This window comes from Rhinolophus ferrumequinum, chromosome 2 (assembly GCF_004115265.2).
Source record: "Rhinolophus ferrumequinum isolate MPI-CBG mRhiFer1 chromosome 2, mRhiFer1_v1.p, whole genome shotgun sequence".
Classification (NCBI taxonomy): Eukaryota; Metazoa; Chordata; class Mammalia; order Chiroptera; family Rhinolophidae; genus Rhinolophus; species Rhinolophus ferrumequinum.
The window spans coordinates 22,704,429-22,721,029 of NC_046285.1; the positions used below are offsets into that span (position 1 = coordinate 22,704,429).

At 38.4% G+C, this 16,601-nt stretch overlaps 1 pseudogene; it reads left to right on the forward strand.

The window, feature by feature from the left end:
* Positions 1 to 47: 47 nt before the first annotated feature.
* LOC117038027 (heterogeneous nuclear ribonucleoprotein A1-like) lies at positions 48 to 6,562 on the forward strand (annotated as a pseudogene).
* Positions 6,563 to 16,601: the final 10,039 nt, after the last annotated feature.

The window sequence follows — 16,601 nt, forward strand, 5'->3', positions numbered from 1 at the left end:
AGGAGTCTTCTCTCTGGCAGGGCTGGAATGAATCAGAGTGCACTGACATGGAACCTGGTTCTCTGCACCTTGCACTGCCTATTTCTGAGTCTGGAGATAATCAAGTTGTTGGTGGCCTCCTGCTCCCAGCTCTCCCTGCAAACTCTATCCTTAGTGAGCCGTAACTCCCAACAACCTTACCAGCAGCTACAGAAATGCCACCCTGGTAGGCACTCACTCACCAGACTCTTCCCTTGCTCTATCCTCCCATCTCTATTAGCATTTTTATCTTTCTAGAAGGATACAATGCAATCCTTTTACCCTATTAAAATCATAACTGCAATTATTCCGGCATTAATTTCTCCTACAGATATATTCACAGGTGATTTCCCATATATTTCAGGATTAGTGTTGTATTTTAGTCCTGTAAATACTAAAGGGGAAATTTTCATTTGAAATGAGAATTCTCAGTTGATGAAAACAAAACAGGACACTTAATTTCAGGCTCCACTGAGTGTAAGAAAAAAACACTACTAATTTGTATATGAATATTAAAATATAAAAAAACTACTCAATAATGGCTCCCTATTGCTTATTACATTGCATCCAAACTTTCTTGCTTGGCTTTAGGGTCTTAATAGTAATAACAAAAGATACCACTCTCTAGAAGATTTATTTATCACTATCCCTACCCCCAACAATGCTCTCTTTAATCCACTCCCTCCCTTCTCTGTCCTCACCAGGTGCAATGTTCGTTCTTGTCTCCATTGCTCTTATTTTGCTTTTAGTTTTTACCTCCCACCTGAAGTGCCCTCCATCTGCTTGATGTTTAAGTAACCTATCCTGAAGAACACAGGTTAAATTCCATTTCTTTCTTGAAACTGAAATTGTATCTTCAATATTATGAAGATACAATGTTATCTTCAATAATTCCTTGCCTGTTTTTAATATTGCTAATTTCTTCATGAGTGTTTGGTTTTATACGAACTAAAGATAATAATGCAAGTTACTTAAAGAATATATGTTATTTTTCTTTCCTTCCATACCTATCCCAAATATTTTTGAATACTGGTCTCCTTCTCTAAGTGAGCCTGGTCCATTTCACTATGTTCTAGTAGTAACTAAAATATAGCTACTGTTGATTTATCTTTATTCCTAAATTTAATTAAAAGAAATACAAGTGAATTATTATCAGGAAGGAAACTGAGAGGTAATATTATCAGAAAGGATACTGAGAGGTTTTATAAATAATAGAAAATTACTCCTTATGTTTTGATGGTTAGGGAATATCTTACTGGCAATGACATACATGAAATTCATAGGACATTAATTTTTGGAAATATTTATGCATAATGATAAATTTTAATATGCAGTTTGGCAATTATACATTATAAATCATACATGCACTATATATAATGCTTTAAATTGCCTATTTCTAAAGATAATACTTTGATTGCTATTCTAAAACAGAGGTAAATAAATGTACTTGATCATATTAGAATTCAGTGGCTGGCTTCCAGTCCACCTGTTGTGAAATCACTCCTCTTCATACACCCTTCCTGGCCCCAGTCCCTTTCTGTTCCACAACTTGTGTGTGGATGAAAAGAGGATATTATTTTTGAATAGGAAATATCTCTGCAGTGAAGTAGAAAATGAAATATGTTCCTCAGCTCAAAAGGAACAGTTCTTAATTTCTGAGGAATTCTAGAAATCATTCGGTATATTTTTTCAAAGCTGGAGAAACATTTCTTAACATTTTCACTTAGCTCAAGCATCTTAAAAGACATAATAAGTAATTGGGACCCACACCTACTCACCATCCTATATAACTGCGGTACAAGCATTCTTAGTCTGACCAAACAGAGAAATACCAACCCTTTAAAACTGCCCAACTCTGTAGCAAGCACCCAAGAATCACTCCAACATTGAGGAACACAGTGTATGGGCTCTGGCTACTGAACGGAACTTGTTCTCCAGAGGCCTGTCACGATTGGGCCTTCATCCGCGAACTTGGTTCTAATTACATACTCCTTAAAAGGGGGAATAAAAAAGATAAATGGCAAGTTTATATGTTTGTCTCTTGTGTTTTCATTTATGCCAATGTTTCAAAATATAAACCTGAACTCAGCAATGACTTTTTGTGCTAAGCTTCATTTTCTTTTCTATTATATCTTCCTATCAATCTAAAAGTTTAAATACTATCTATTCTACTTGCCGTATTTACACAAAAATAACTCCATTTGTAAGTGTATGCATGTATTAAGGATCTTCTGCCTTTTCCCTGTTCTCACAGTGTGTCATAAGCGAAAGATCTGGAGGCTTGGGTTGAATAATCAACTCTTATACGTATTTGTATTTGCCACTGAGTAATGGCTGAACTAGAGTTGTATATGTACACTATTAAACCTGAGCACAAACTTTAAATGTATTTTTTCTCAAAATTTTCCATTGATGAAAAATAATAGTTATTATCTTTAGTAAAAAAAGACACGGAAGACCACTTACATTTTTTTAACAGTTTTAATAGCAATTGCCTAAACTATAGAAAATGTTCTAACATTAATTTTAACAGTCTATGAAATATGGAAATCTACAGTTTGTTGCTATTAAATACACATAGTAAAATGTGAAATAAATCATATTCTTCAAATAATGAGTATTGGCTTTAACTTAATGATCTCAAAATATTCTATAGCATTCTATTGTTTTTAAAAAAAACTACACAAGGAGAATAGAAATATGCCACAGACATAGATATTAAGTGTCTAAATGTTTTTCATAGTGTTTGTGGAAGACTGAACTATAAAATGAGTCTCTCTTATTTGATCATATAACCTACAATAATTTCACTTCTGGTCCTTCACCTCACTTCATTTAAACAATTTACATTCTTACTTATAAAACTCGATTTAGAACAAAGACATTTCCTTTTATTTTCCTGAATGGAAAACGTAATTAGTAAAAATTAGTTACTGAGAAATACTGTTAATAAATAACATTCAAGTGCAAATGGGGGGAAAAACAGTGGGAGTTTTCTTCATCCCTACACAGTTTTATTCTGACTTCCAATCTTTTAAGTACAGTTTTGAGTATAATCACATTGAATTATGTATTAGATTCTAAGAAACAGCTTGTTTCAACTTTTAGCCCTCAACTAAATCTTGATAAAGACGAAGTGAAAGAAGCGTTGGCATTTAGAGGACGAGAAAAAAAAGTTATAGTGCCGGTTAAATAAATTAGGGTTACACATATACTATAGAGAATGATATATCATCATTAATTATTAAGGAAACTACGTTAGAAGGAAACAGTGTATGTGGGGGGGGCGGGTGGGGGGATCCTTTGCACCTATTCCCGAATACTCCTGAATGGGTGGGTAATTGTACCTGGAGAGATGTGAATTTGTTTGGTTTTATTTGTTTCTTCTTCTCCTCTTCTCTCCCCGTCCTCCTCCATCTTTTGATTTTAATATCAATTTAGTATACAGGTCTGTAATTTAGATAGCGCAGTTTTGGAGAGTTCCTGCGACTTGATTGCTGAGACGTCGAACGGAATCTGAAGCCAAAGGTCTAGCTAGCTAGCCCCTCTCTGCGGACCTAAGACCCACAACACAACCACATCTGCCCCCTTGCGTTCGCTTTGGGGGTTGGTCTCACTCAAAGAAGTTGGTCTTGATCAAAGGAGATCGCGGGGTTGGAATTGGAGCATGCGCAATCACAGGAGCCTCGCCGGTTCCTTGGGTACGCTCATCTTTGCGCTTCGCATCAGCGATAATGTTCATGCAGAATCACTTAACAGTACAAAGGCCGCGGTATTTATTGCCTACTACTCAGCTTGAGGTAACCATTTTGCCACACAGTGAATCTTTTTTTTTTTCTTTTTTGAGTCTTTGGAGCAAACTGTATCTTGTGCTTTGTCAGCTTAACTCAGCTGAATTTGACATTGTGATACCCGAACAATTGGAATATCACGTTTGCCTGTGTGCATATGTAGAAAGATACACATATCACGTGTTGACACGGGTCTTAAAGGATCTTACAAGTGTCTACTAAAATAAAAGCTTTCCAATTAACTCAAAAAAGACACAAAAGCCTTGCTCAGGATTTACAGCATGGGTTTCTCTAGCTCTTTTCCAAATATTTGGGGGAAAGAATAAGACAAAGTATTTCTTTGCTTGTTTTCTTTCACAAGTTCTAAAACTCTCAATGTCTTCAAATATAACCTCTATCCCATCTTCTCTCTTTCTCTCCTCTCGCTTCCCTCTCCTCCCCTCTTCCACCCTCTTCCTCCCCTCCCCTCCCTTACTTCTATAATTCCAATTAGATATATGTGAGACATCTTATTCTGTCCTTAATGTCTCTTTATAGTTTTTACTTCTTTCTATCTCTGGACGTCAGTTATAGACACCGTGGTGTAAACCATCCATTGAGTTTTAAATATCTATTAATTTTTCATTTCTAGAAGTGTTGGGTTTTTGTGGGGACAGAGACCCAGAGAGCAATTTCCAGGCTCTCAGCCTCATGTGGAAAGGTGCTGGCTTGGGTAATAGATGGCTGTCAGCTGTGACTAGTTGGCCATCAGGTGTAACCAGTTAGCCATTAGCCACTAATATAATTGCCGTGGTTACTAGGGGGTTGGTTGGTGGTGGGTTGGCAGAGAAGCAGACAGCGGATTGCAGCTAGCAATTGGGTTGGTTGGCAGAGAAGCGGATGGCAGGCTCCGGATTGTGTGGCTTTTACTTCCTGTGTCTTCAACCCAGCCGCCAGTGAGAATATAGTGGTATGACTCCCCTATCTATGCTCCGTTGGTGTTGATTTTTAGCTCACCACATCCTGCATTCTTGTGTGGGGAGCAGGAGGTGAGTCCCTGCATGACAGTTTTCTTACACATCTATTTATCCTTTACTCATGATTTTATGCCTTTTTGTATTTGAAAACATTTTAAGCAAACTTATTTTTATTTTTATTTTTTCTGTCTAACAATTTGTATATCTGAAGTCTTTTGAACCTTTATGTTGTTTTTGCTTGCTCTCCTTCTTGGTGCCTTATTTCGCTATGTGTTTATTGATTTTTTCTTTTTTTTCTCTTTGAGTTCTCATTTTCATGTGAACTTTTATCTGTGGAAATTCTTTGAGCCTGTGATAAGGTGGATTTCTTCATGGGGGATTAACATTTGCTTCTGTTAGACACCTGTAGATATTATCAGTGCTATATTAATTTAAATTATTTACTTGAAATTGTTTGCTTCTGTTTGTGTGTGTTTCATAATACCAGTGGATGTGAATTCAGGATACAAACTTAAATGGAAGCCAGACTGTGGTTATAAATTTTCAGGAAAAATCCTTTTGCAATGTTCAAATTTCAAGATGGGCAATTTTCCTTTTTGAGTTCTATATTGGTGTCAGGATGTAGTTCTAGTTCATTTTTAAACTGGAGTATAACACTTTAGGGTCCAGTTTTATTTAAATGGGGTTACCTAATATAATCGCTAACTTGAGTCGGGTAAGGGCTTTGTCTCCCATCCCTGAAACCTTAAAAATTAATGCTTGAGATACGTTCGTTAGATCGCTCCTTTCTATCGGTGGACGCCGCCGAGGAAGCAGCGTACAAGTCTCCCTTCCCGTGATCGTCAGGTCTAAGTCAGAGTCTCCCAAAGAGCCTGAATAGCTGCTGAAACTCTTCATTGGAGGTTTCAGCTTTGAAACAACTGATGAGAGTCTGAAGAGCCATTTTGAGCAATGGGGAACTCAGACTGTGTGATGATGAGAAATCCAAACACCAAGCGCTCCAGAGGCTTTGGGTTTCTCACCTACGCTAGCATGGAGGTGGGTGCAGCCATGCAGGCAAGGACACACAAGGTGGGTGAAGAGTTGTGGGACCAAAGAGGGCTGTCTCAAGAGACGATTCTCGAAGACCTGGTGCCCACTTAACTGTGAAAAAGATTTTTGTCTGTCGTATTAAAGAAGACACTGAAGAACATCATCTAAGAGATGATTTTGAACAGTATGGGAAAATTGAAGTGATTGAAATCTTGACTGACTGAGGCAGTGGCAAGAAGAGAAGCCCTGCTTTTGTAACTTCTGATGACCATGATTCTGTAGACAAGACTGTCATTCAAAAATACCATCCTGTGAATGGCCACAACTGTGACGTAAGGAAAGCCCTATCTAAGCGAGAGATGGCTAGTGCTTCATCCAGTCAAAGAGGTCGAAGTGGTTCTGGAAACTTCAGTGGTGGTCGAGGAGGTGGTTTTGGTGGGAATGACAATGTTGGTCGTGGAGGAAACTTCAGTGGTCAAGGTGGCTTTGGTGGCAGTCATGGTGGTGAGGATATTATGGTGGTAGTGCGCATGGCTATAATGGATTTGGTAATAATGGAAGCAATTTTGGAGGTGGCGGTAGCTACGATTTTGGCAATTACAACAATCAATCTTTAAATTTTTGACCCATGAAAGGAGGAAACTTTGGAGGCAGAAGCTCTGGCCCCTATGGTGGTAGAGGACAATACTTTGCCAAACACAAAACCAAGGTGGCTATGGCGGTTCCAGCAGCAGTAGTAGCTATGGCAGTGCCAGAAGGTATTAATTACTGCCAGGAAACAAACCTTAGCAGGAGAGGAAAGCCAGAGAAGTGATAGGGAAGCTACAGGTTACAACAGATTTGTGAACTCAGCCAAGCACAGTGGCGGTGGAGCCTAGCTGCTACAAAGAAGACATGTTTTAGACAATACTCATGTGTATGGGCAAAAAATTCAAGGACTGTATCTGTGTCTAATTGTATAACAGGTTATTTTAGTTTATGTTCTGTGGAAAGTGTAAAGCATTCCAACAAAGGGTTTGAATGTAGTTTTTTGTTTGTTTGTTTGTTTGTTTGTTTGTTTTTGCACCCATGCTGTTGATTGCTAAATGTATTAGTCTGATCATGATGCTGAATAAATGTCTTTAAAAATATATAATAATGCTTGAAATCAACTGAGCTCAGCAGTGCCATTAGGGCAAAAAGCAAACCTCAGTGCTTTACTTACCTCTCCAAGTTCCTGCCAGTAATTTAATTTAGACCTAAGCAGTACTTACTTTTTTTTTCAATATTTACATGCATTTAAGATAATTAAAATATTTTTGCTCAGCAGTTTTATTTGTTTTCAGCAATAGGATCAGTTCAAGTACTTAGTTCATCAGGTTACCAGTAATGGAAATAAAATTGCTTTAAATTTGCTTTTTCTCCTGCATTCATTACAATTATCTCAAGCCTTTACTCCATTTTATTCTATTTTTCCCCTTGCTATTTCTGATGTTACAACTTATTTGTTCAATCTACAACTATGGCTCAGTTCTCAGATTGTTTTCTCATCTCTAACATTTCCTTTTAACCTTTGAATTCTAATCATTGTGGTTTTTAGAGTTTCTTTTTGGGGGTTATTTGTTACTATGTCACTGCATAGCATAAAATACTTATGGTGACTCTGCCTCTGTAGTTTGAGTTATGCTTACTTGCAGACTTTTGAATATTATGAACCATAAATTCTCTACCTTTCTTTCTTGTTTCCTTCCTTCTATTCTTTCCCATTTTTCCTTTTTCACTCTACTATAGTTTCATAATTGCCATGTGATTAATTTTTTACCTTGATCACATTTATCGTCAGGTATTACTGCCCAGCTCAAAACAGTATTGATTCACTTCCCATCTTATCTGTAACCAAACATATGAGCAAACAGGCATAACTGGGGTGGAGGCTGAGCATTCTGGGATGGCAAAGGTGGAGCACTGCTGTGGAGGTGTGCTACACCTCCTGCCGAGCCGGCATCGAAGTTCTTTTCTGAGGTTCTATCATGAGGGGATTCTTGGATTGGCTGTCACTCCAACATTGCACAATTCCATTAAAGATATTAAGCCTATAGGCTTCTTATCTCTTCTGAAGTTAGGGTTGTATTACGGTGGGTCTCTCCTTCATTTTTCTCAGGGCTACCTACTTAAGTCCTCAGTCCACATATTTCCAAGTTAGATGATGTAAGTGAGAATTTTCAGGATACTCGAGACTCAGTTTTCCCAATAATCCTTCTGGAAGGTGAAGACAAGTTTAGAATGTGTAATACAGTATAATAGTATTTTCTGTGTCTTGCTTTGACCCCATTTCTTTATGGCATTAGTTTGTGACCCTTTATTTGTTTTGTTGTTTCTGGTAAGGTATACCCTCCCCGCTCACCTTTTGTAATTATTTATTTGATCATTGACTTCGTTATTGGGGAATTTTGCTTCATTCTACTGTCCTTAGCTAAGTAAAAGTTACTTTACAAATACCATCCTGCAATCAAAATTGTTCTTTTTATGAGTAATTTCATTTTCACTAATTAGGTTTTAGTAATATATATCTTTGAAAGATAATGTGCATATAACAGGAGTAGTTATTCTGTGTAAATTATCGCTACCCATAGAAAACACAAGTAGGAATGAAATACAAGATAATTATTTTTGTTGGAAGGGCTATAATTCTGGGTGCCAGACTTATGTGATAGTCTAATAGCAGAGGACCTAGTCTATAGCAGATAGCAGATAGTCTAATAGCAGAGGACCTAGTGAGCAGGTCCTTGTAGTCTAGAAGAAAGATCTAGATGTATCAGAGGAATAAAGTATTACCAAAAATAAATTTGACTACTTTTTCACTAATAACCAGCCTGCACTCATTTTTATTTTTAATAAATGAGCAACAAATATCTTCCTTATGTCAAGAAAATTTTTCAATGTTGACTTTAATGTAAACTAACATGCACTCTTTATTCATAATCAAAAGCTACCACAAAGCCTGAGGTTTTGCACTGCTATTTGCTGCCCTCTGCAGGCAAACTTAAAACTCACAGGTGATGTTGGAATTCTGGAAAAAATACCCTATATTCTAACCAAAATTTAACAGAGACCTAAGCTAGAGAGGAATTGGGGGGGAGGGCAGCTGTGGAGGAGTTCTCTCACCCTGTGTCGGTTGCAAAAGCCCTGTAGGAAGAACTCTATGGTTACAAAAGAGGTCTATGGATGTAACAGCTTTTCCTTTTCACTTCCTCTTCCCCCAGTAAAAGTGGCTTTCTTTTTCTTCTTGGCCCTTCTTCGTGCACATGGCTCACTATGTCTGCACATACCAGATTGCAATCCTTTCTTTTTCTAGAAAAAAATCTTTTTGGTGACAGACTACCTAGTGAACTTTTGTTTATGTCAACAGTTCCAATATAGATGTACATAAGTGAACTTGAAACAAAAATGCTCAAAGTATTTCTGTCTCACACATGCCATGTGACTGTGAACTATTACTTGTTAGATGACTGAGAAATGGAGACCTATTGTGAGGAGCTTAGCGGTAAAAGGGAAAAAGAACTATGCTTGAGGTATTAAGTTATATGTTGGTTTGATTTTGATTCTTAAATAACAGCGTAGTTGAACATATGGGTCAATATGTGAACTATTACTTGATACTTTTTCCCCCTGCATTTTTGTATTAGTTGACCTCCCTCGTGTAAGGAAATTTCTCTGGACTAAATGCTAAGTATTGGCTTTCAAGTTCAAAAACCTTGATGCAAGTATAACATAGAACAAATTTAAAAAGATATTTGCCTCATTCAGTCCCTACAGTGATTAAATTGCATAGTATGTGGGTGGATGATAGAAAACCTAGAACGTACTGAGAGAACTCTGAAAGTGAAGAATTTCTCAGTCTACTTTCCTTCTGGGACCCTGACCTAACAGTTCCCACAGAATGTTCTATTCCAGAAGAGTGCAGTAGCAATCTCTTAAATATAATTGCATAGGATATGGGGGGTGGAAATGGTATGACACAGGCCCAATGAGCATCCTGCAGTCTGTGGTGATTTGGGAGTTCTCCCCAAAGATCTCAAATAGAGTGGAGAATTAGTGGGAGGGGGGGACATAGGGAAGGAGGGAGGGAGAGCAAGAGCGCGACAGAGAGAGAGAAGAGAAGAGACGAGAAGAGAAGAGAAGAGAAGAGAAGAGAAGAGAAGAGAAGAGAAGAGAAGAGAAGAGAGAGAACGAGCTGCCCTGCAGTGGCCCTTAGGAATGCAAGAAGACACTATATCAGATCACATCTTGATGTTGATGTGAGCTTGGAAAGCAAACACGTGAGTGCCATATCCAATGAGTTACAGTTCAAAAATTACAACACAGCTTTGAGATAAATCAAGCAAGACAAGTAGATGTACTTTCTCAAACCTGGGAGGAAACAGTGAGGGCAGATGCTGAAGTTGAATAAAATGTGAAATAACTCAGAAATCCCTAGAGCAATAGAGTTTATTGGAAATAATTAAGCGTAATCCTTCAAACAGAATAGGGTCTTAAGACAGATTTCATCCAGATAGAAGAAAAACAAAGTGACATTTTTCACACCAGCATCTGTGATTGGAAAAAAACAACAAACAATGGAAGTTTTAAAAGAAGTTTTTGAAGAAATCTCGCTAGTGCGAAGACTTGACATTTGTCCATTCCTCACTAGCATCTTACTCTCTGTTCATGCTAGGTGTTCAGAATTTCTCCTCTTCGGTTGTTCCTCTAGCTCCTCTCTTAGTTTTTCCAAGTATAAAGCAGCAGGATAGATACCATATCGGTTTTATCATTTCTCTCCAGTACCTACTATGGCTTCTTGCTTATGGTACATGCTCAATAAATATGCATTAAAATGAAATAATTAACAGAAAAAACTAGATGACTAAAGATGAGAAACCTGTCTTTTGTGAGAAATGCAGAACTATGGCAAGACATTACTTTCACCTTTTCCTTCTCATTAATGTGCTGTGAATAAATATGGTGGATATATTAACTTGGCATGTGGCATTTACTAGGACCCAATTTGAAAATGATAAGATACCCACCATTTGTCAACACAAAGGACTGGCAGATGTTATCCTTGTCTTAGAATTGTATTTTAAATGTTAACAATTCACTCTTCTCTTTTGGATGTCCCTCTCATCCTCTATCTCTCTAGCTTTGCATCACTAGGAGTGGGAAAGAGGCTAGAGATGCATTCGTTAAACAAAAAAATAAGAGGACAAGTTCCAAATTAACTTAAGGTAATAGCTAAGTATTTCAAACAAACATTGTTGTTTGCTGCCCCTTGCTGGTAAGATAATAAAAGTGCTAAGTCACATTTTGAAAGGTAGTTCTTGGCACTGAAATCCTACTTTACAGGAAATAGCTCCTTTATGACAAGTGGTATATAAATTGCACAAGTGAATTGTCTCACATACTAAACACCAAATGGGAAGAGTCGCTGAATTGAAGGTAGTTGTTTTCTGGCCTTCAGTTTGGATACTTGTAGAGAAAAGTTAAGTAGGAAAAATCATAAAACAAACCCCATATATAAAAGTTGCTCTCTCTTACTTGAACACTTGAAAGTTATCATTGGCAACAAATACTGTCAGTTGATTTCTTTGAATTGACAAGCTTCTCTCATTCATTTCTTTTGAGAAAATATCTGCCAAATGCCCATATCCGAATAACCATTGTTTGCCTTGCAGTCACTCTCTCAAGTAAAAATTGCATTCCATGAAAAGCAGCAGCTAATTCAGGTTGCAGCTGAAACTAGAGCCCAAGTGCTTTTCTCAAGATAACCATCATAATACTTCATAATTCAGCAGAAGTGCTTTATGCACACTTCCCATGTCATCACACAGAACACTAGAAAGGAGCAGGGTCTGAACTGCCAGGAAAATGCTTTAGCAGGTGCTTTAGCATAAACCACAGAATTCCGAGGGCTTTCGGAGCCATGGGGGTTGGGCCTCTGAAGGCAGAGCCAGCTGTTGGGCTGTGGTCTCTGTTAATGGTTAATGAGCCCAAGGATTCCAGTTATTAGAATAATGTTCTTTTACCTCCAGTGCCAGGTTGGCTGGCTGTGAAGGACTTTAATTTGGGCATGAAATGGCCAAGCCTTTACCAAGGAGGTGATCCAGAACTGTAGGTTAACAACCTAATGTGTGGTTTCCACTGTTACAGTTTCAGTAAACAGCCTAAGTCCTGGGGCTGGTTTAAAATAAGCAGCCCAAGGCAGAGAACAGAAAGGACCTAATTCTTGATAAACGTAGACAAAATGATGGATAAGCAAATAATGCTGAGAATCTAGTCTAAAAGGGAAGGCAAAGTTGAAAATGGAAAGAGAACAATGAAGTCATAAGTCGGTATAGGGAAGAACAGACAGAAGGAGGAAGCAATTGAAGAATCAATGTGTGTAAAAGCTGAAGAAATAAAAAGAGTTCTGGCAATCCCTTCTGTGTGGCACCTGGTATGTGACAAGGGACTTAAAGGCAGCTGCCTAAAGGAATTGTGCCGGGCCACTGGGAACACCTAGGCGGGAAAGAAACTATCTGAAGCCAAAAGGAAATAGGATCAGAAAAAGAGTGTCATGCAGGGACTCTAGTCCTGCTCCCCACACAAGAACGCAGGATATGGGGAGGCCAAAAAGGAAGACCCACGGAGCCATAGACAGGGGAGTCATACCACTATATTCTCGCTGGCGCCTGGGTTGGAGACACAGGAAGCAGAAGCCACACAATCTTCAATCTGCCCTCTGCTTCTCTGCCAACCAACCAACCACCAGAGTAGCCATGGCAGTTATGTCAGTTGTTAACGGCTAACTGGTTACACCTGATGGCCAACTAGTCATAGATGATGGCCATCTATTACCCTTGCCAGCACCTTTCCACGTGAGGCCGAGAGCTTGGAAACTGCTCTCTGGGACTCTGACCCCCAAAGAGTCCCCAGGAAAAGAGCTGACAGTCAGACGGTGATTCCGATGAAAGGCTTGGCAAATCCTTTCTTGTTTCAGATAGGCCTAGTGTCCTGCCCTGCTCAAGGAAGAGAGCTGCCTCTCTCTCCTCTTCCCCTTACAGTAAGCTGCAGGGAAGAATAATGCTGTCTCTTCTCACTCATTTTCAGCCAGTGCCCTCGACTTCACTCCCACCCTCTACTCCCAACTAAAACATCCTCTAGACTTAGTTATTTTAATCCTCACTTTGCTACTTCATTTTCATCACGCCTCTTCCCAAAAGTCTCCTGCTAAGAGAGAGCTTCCTGATCCGTCTAAAAAAACAGTGCTCGTTATGACACTATCATTTTCCCTGTTGTTATCCTGTTTTTACTTTTATTATAAGTAACTTCAGCTATAGGAAAGGAGACAGAACATCTCCAGCAATTACCAAACTCATGGATAAAGTTGTCCTACCTGGATTGACACTCATTTTCCCCTCCCGTACTATTTTGAAGTCTTTCCCCGACATCGTAGCTTTTCATCCATAAATATTTCATATGTATCTCTCTATAAGGACTCTTTTTGTTAAACAATCACCCTATAATGATCACAACTGGAAAACAATATAATGGTTCTTGGTATGTAAGTACAATTCATCCATAAAAAATGAGGAAAGCCTACTATTTGGAGCAACATGGATGGACCTTGAAGGCATTATGCTAAGTGAAATAAGTCAGATAGAGAAAGACGAGTACTGTATGATCTGGAATCTAAAAATCAAAAAAAAAGAGAGAGACCAAACTTGTGGTTGCCAGCGGCAAGAGTTGAAGTGAGGGTGAATTGGTACAAACTTGCAGTCATAAGGTAAATTAGTACTGGGGATGTAATACATGATGACTATAGCTAACACTGCTGTATGATATATAGCAGAATTATTAAAAGAGCAGACCCTAAGAGTTCTCATCTCAAGGAGAATTTTTTTTCTTTCTTTTAAGTGTATCCATTTGAGAAGATGCATATCAGCTGACCCTATTGTACTAATTTTTTTTACAATACAGATGCTCCTCAACTTAAGATGGGGTTATATCCCAATAAACCCATAATAAATTGAAAATATCATAATTTGAAAATGCATTTATTACACCTACTGAACATCATAGCTTAACTTAGCCTACCTTAAATGTGTGCAGACAACTTACTTTAGCCTACAGTTGGGCAAAATTTTTTGCTGCTGCCATCCAGCATTACAAGAGAATGTCATACCACATACCACTAGCCCAGGAGAAGATCAAAATTCAAAATTTGAACTTTAGTTTCTATTGAATGTGTATAGCTTTCACACCATCATAAAGTTGGAAAATTGTAAATCAAATGACTATAAGTCAGGGACTTCTGTATATGTTAATTAAACTATCATGCTATACGCCTTGAACTTATATAGTGATGTGTGTCAATCTTTTCTCAATAAAAATGGAAAAGAAAAGGTAATAATTCTTTAATATGGCAAATATCCACTCAGTGTTCAAATTACCAACTTACTCATGAAAGTCATTCTCTTCCAAGTTTGAATCAGTATTTAAATAATATGTTGGTTGATAAGTTTCTCAATTCTCTTTTAATCTGTAAGTTCCCTCTCTCTCGCTCTCCCCTCTTTTTCCTTCCTTCGATCTCTTTTTTGAAAAAAATTTGATCATTTGTCCTAGAGTTTCCCACAGTCTAGATTTTGCTGATAAGTTTCATTGCTACTTTCTGCTTGTCTTCACAGGGACTTCCTGTGAAGTGGTAATTGGATCATAAGAGGTTTTCTTGGTGAAACTTCTTCTTAAAGGGCATAGTGTTCTTCCAACAGAAAGTATACTATCTGCTTTTGTGATGTAGGCAGATATTGTTGGATATTGCCTATATCCATTAATGTATTTGGAGTTGCAAAATGATAAATTCCAATTTTAGTGTTTCATTTTACTTTACTAACTGGAGTATTTCTATAAAGAGAAATATCCTTCATCAACTTTTTGGTTACCCAGAACTTTGGTTACCCAAAGTTCATATAGGAGAAACAGGATAAATGTTTAATTTGTTCCCCTTTTCCAAATTAAGTTTCAAAATAATGAGTTGACTACCATCCTGCCACAGGTGCCAGTTAATGTTGTTATTTATCTTAGTTGGCTACTGGTGAGTAAAACACCTGCAAACTCAATAATTTAAAATAATGAAGTACTTCTAACTGAGGAGATTCAAGATGGTGGAGTACTTCTTCTGCAGAACCCATGTGGGCAGCAGCTGGCACCGGGGAATGAATCTTAAACGAGTTGGCAGGTGGCAGTGGGCCTTGGGGTGTCCTGGCTTTTTGCAGAGCTACCCCAGGACCGGTACTGGGGGCAGACATCTCAGTTCTCATTGTGGCCTCTCCCACATGACTCTAGGTATAGTACAAGCAGCAAACAATGGCAGATCACTTTGCAGCTCTCAGCATGTAGTCGCTGGCCAGTCACAGGCATTGGGTGACCTGGGCCTTCACTGGAGCCCCTCGCAAGATGGCCCAGCACCAACATACTTGGAGATTAGCTTCAGATCACAGCAGAGTACCACCCAATTAGCCTCACAAGGCAGTCTCAACAGGCACTAAAATCTCACTCAGTGTGGTAAGCCCCTGGCACAGCAGCCCATAAGCTGTGGATGTGGCAAAACCCCACAACCAATCAGCCTGAGAGTCAGTCCCACTCATTGATGTGCCAATAGTAATCAAGATTCAACTATAATAGGAGGGCACACACAACCCATACAAGGGACTCTCCTGGAGCTCCTAGAGCACCTGGAGCACCTGGACAGATGACCAGGGAGACTGTTCCACGTCCCAACCTACTACAAAAGGCCACGCAGCCAAGACTGGGAGACATAGTGGATCTACCTAATACATAGAAACAAACAGAGAGTTAGCTAAATGAGGAAACAAAGAAATATGTCTCAAATGATAGCAAGCATGAAAAAAGACATAGAAACCATAAAAAAAAAACAGTCAAATGAAGAATACAATAACTGAATTGAAGAATTCCCTAGATGAAATCACCAACAGACTAGATAAAGCAGAGGATTGAATCAGTGATTTGAAAGAAAGATAGCAGAAAGCACCCAATTAGAACAGCAAAAAGAAAAAAAAAATCCAAAAAAATGAAGATAAACCTCTGGGAAAACATCAAATGTAACAACATTTGCGTCATAGGGGTACCAGAAGGAGAAGAGAGAAAGCAAGGGATTGGGAACCTATTTGAAGAAACAATGACTGAAAACTTTCCTAACCTGGTGAAGGAGATAGACATACAAGTCCAGTAAACACAGAGCGTCCCAAAAAGACTCACACCAAGATACATTGTAATTAGAATGGCAAAGGTTAAAGACAGAAAGAGAATCTTAAGAGCAGCAAGAGAAAGGCAACTGGTTACTTGTAAGGGAGCTCCCATAATATTGTCAGCTGATTTATCAACAGAAACTTTGCAAACCTGAAGGGATCAGCAAGAAATATTCAATGTGATGAAAAGCAAGGAGCTACAACTAAGATTACTCTACCCAGCAAGTCTATCATTTAGAATAGAAGGACAGATAAAGAGCTTCCCAGACAAGAAAAAGCTAAAGGAATTCATCAACACCAAACCAGTATTACAAGGAGGGTAAGAGGGACTTCTTTGTGATGGAAAAAAGAAAAATATCAAAATTATGAATAATAAAAAGGTAATAGCTACATATCTAGCAACAATTATTTTCAACATAAATGGATTAAATGCTCCACTCAAAAGGATAGCAGGATTGAAAAAATGAGAAAGCACAACCATATAAGAGAGCAAGCAAATGCCTGTAAGTCTTCTTGAGAACTAGACTCAGAATTGGCATGCT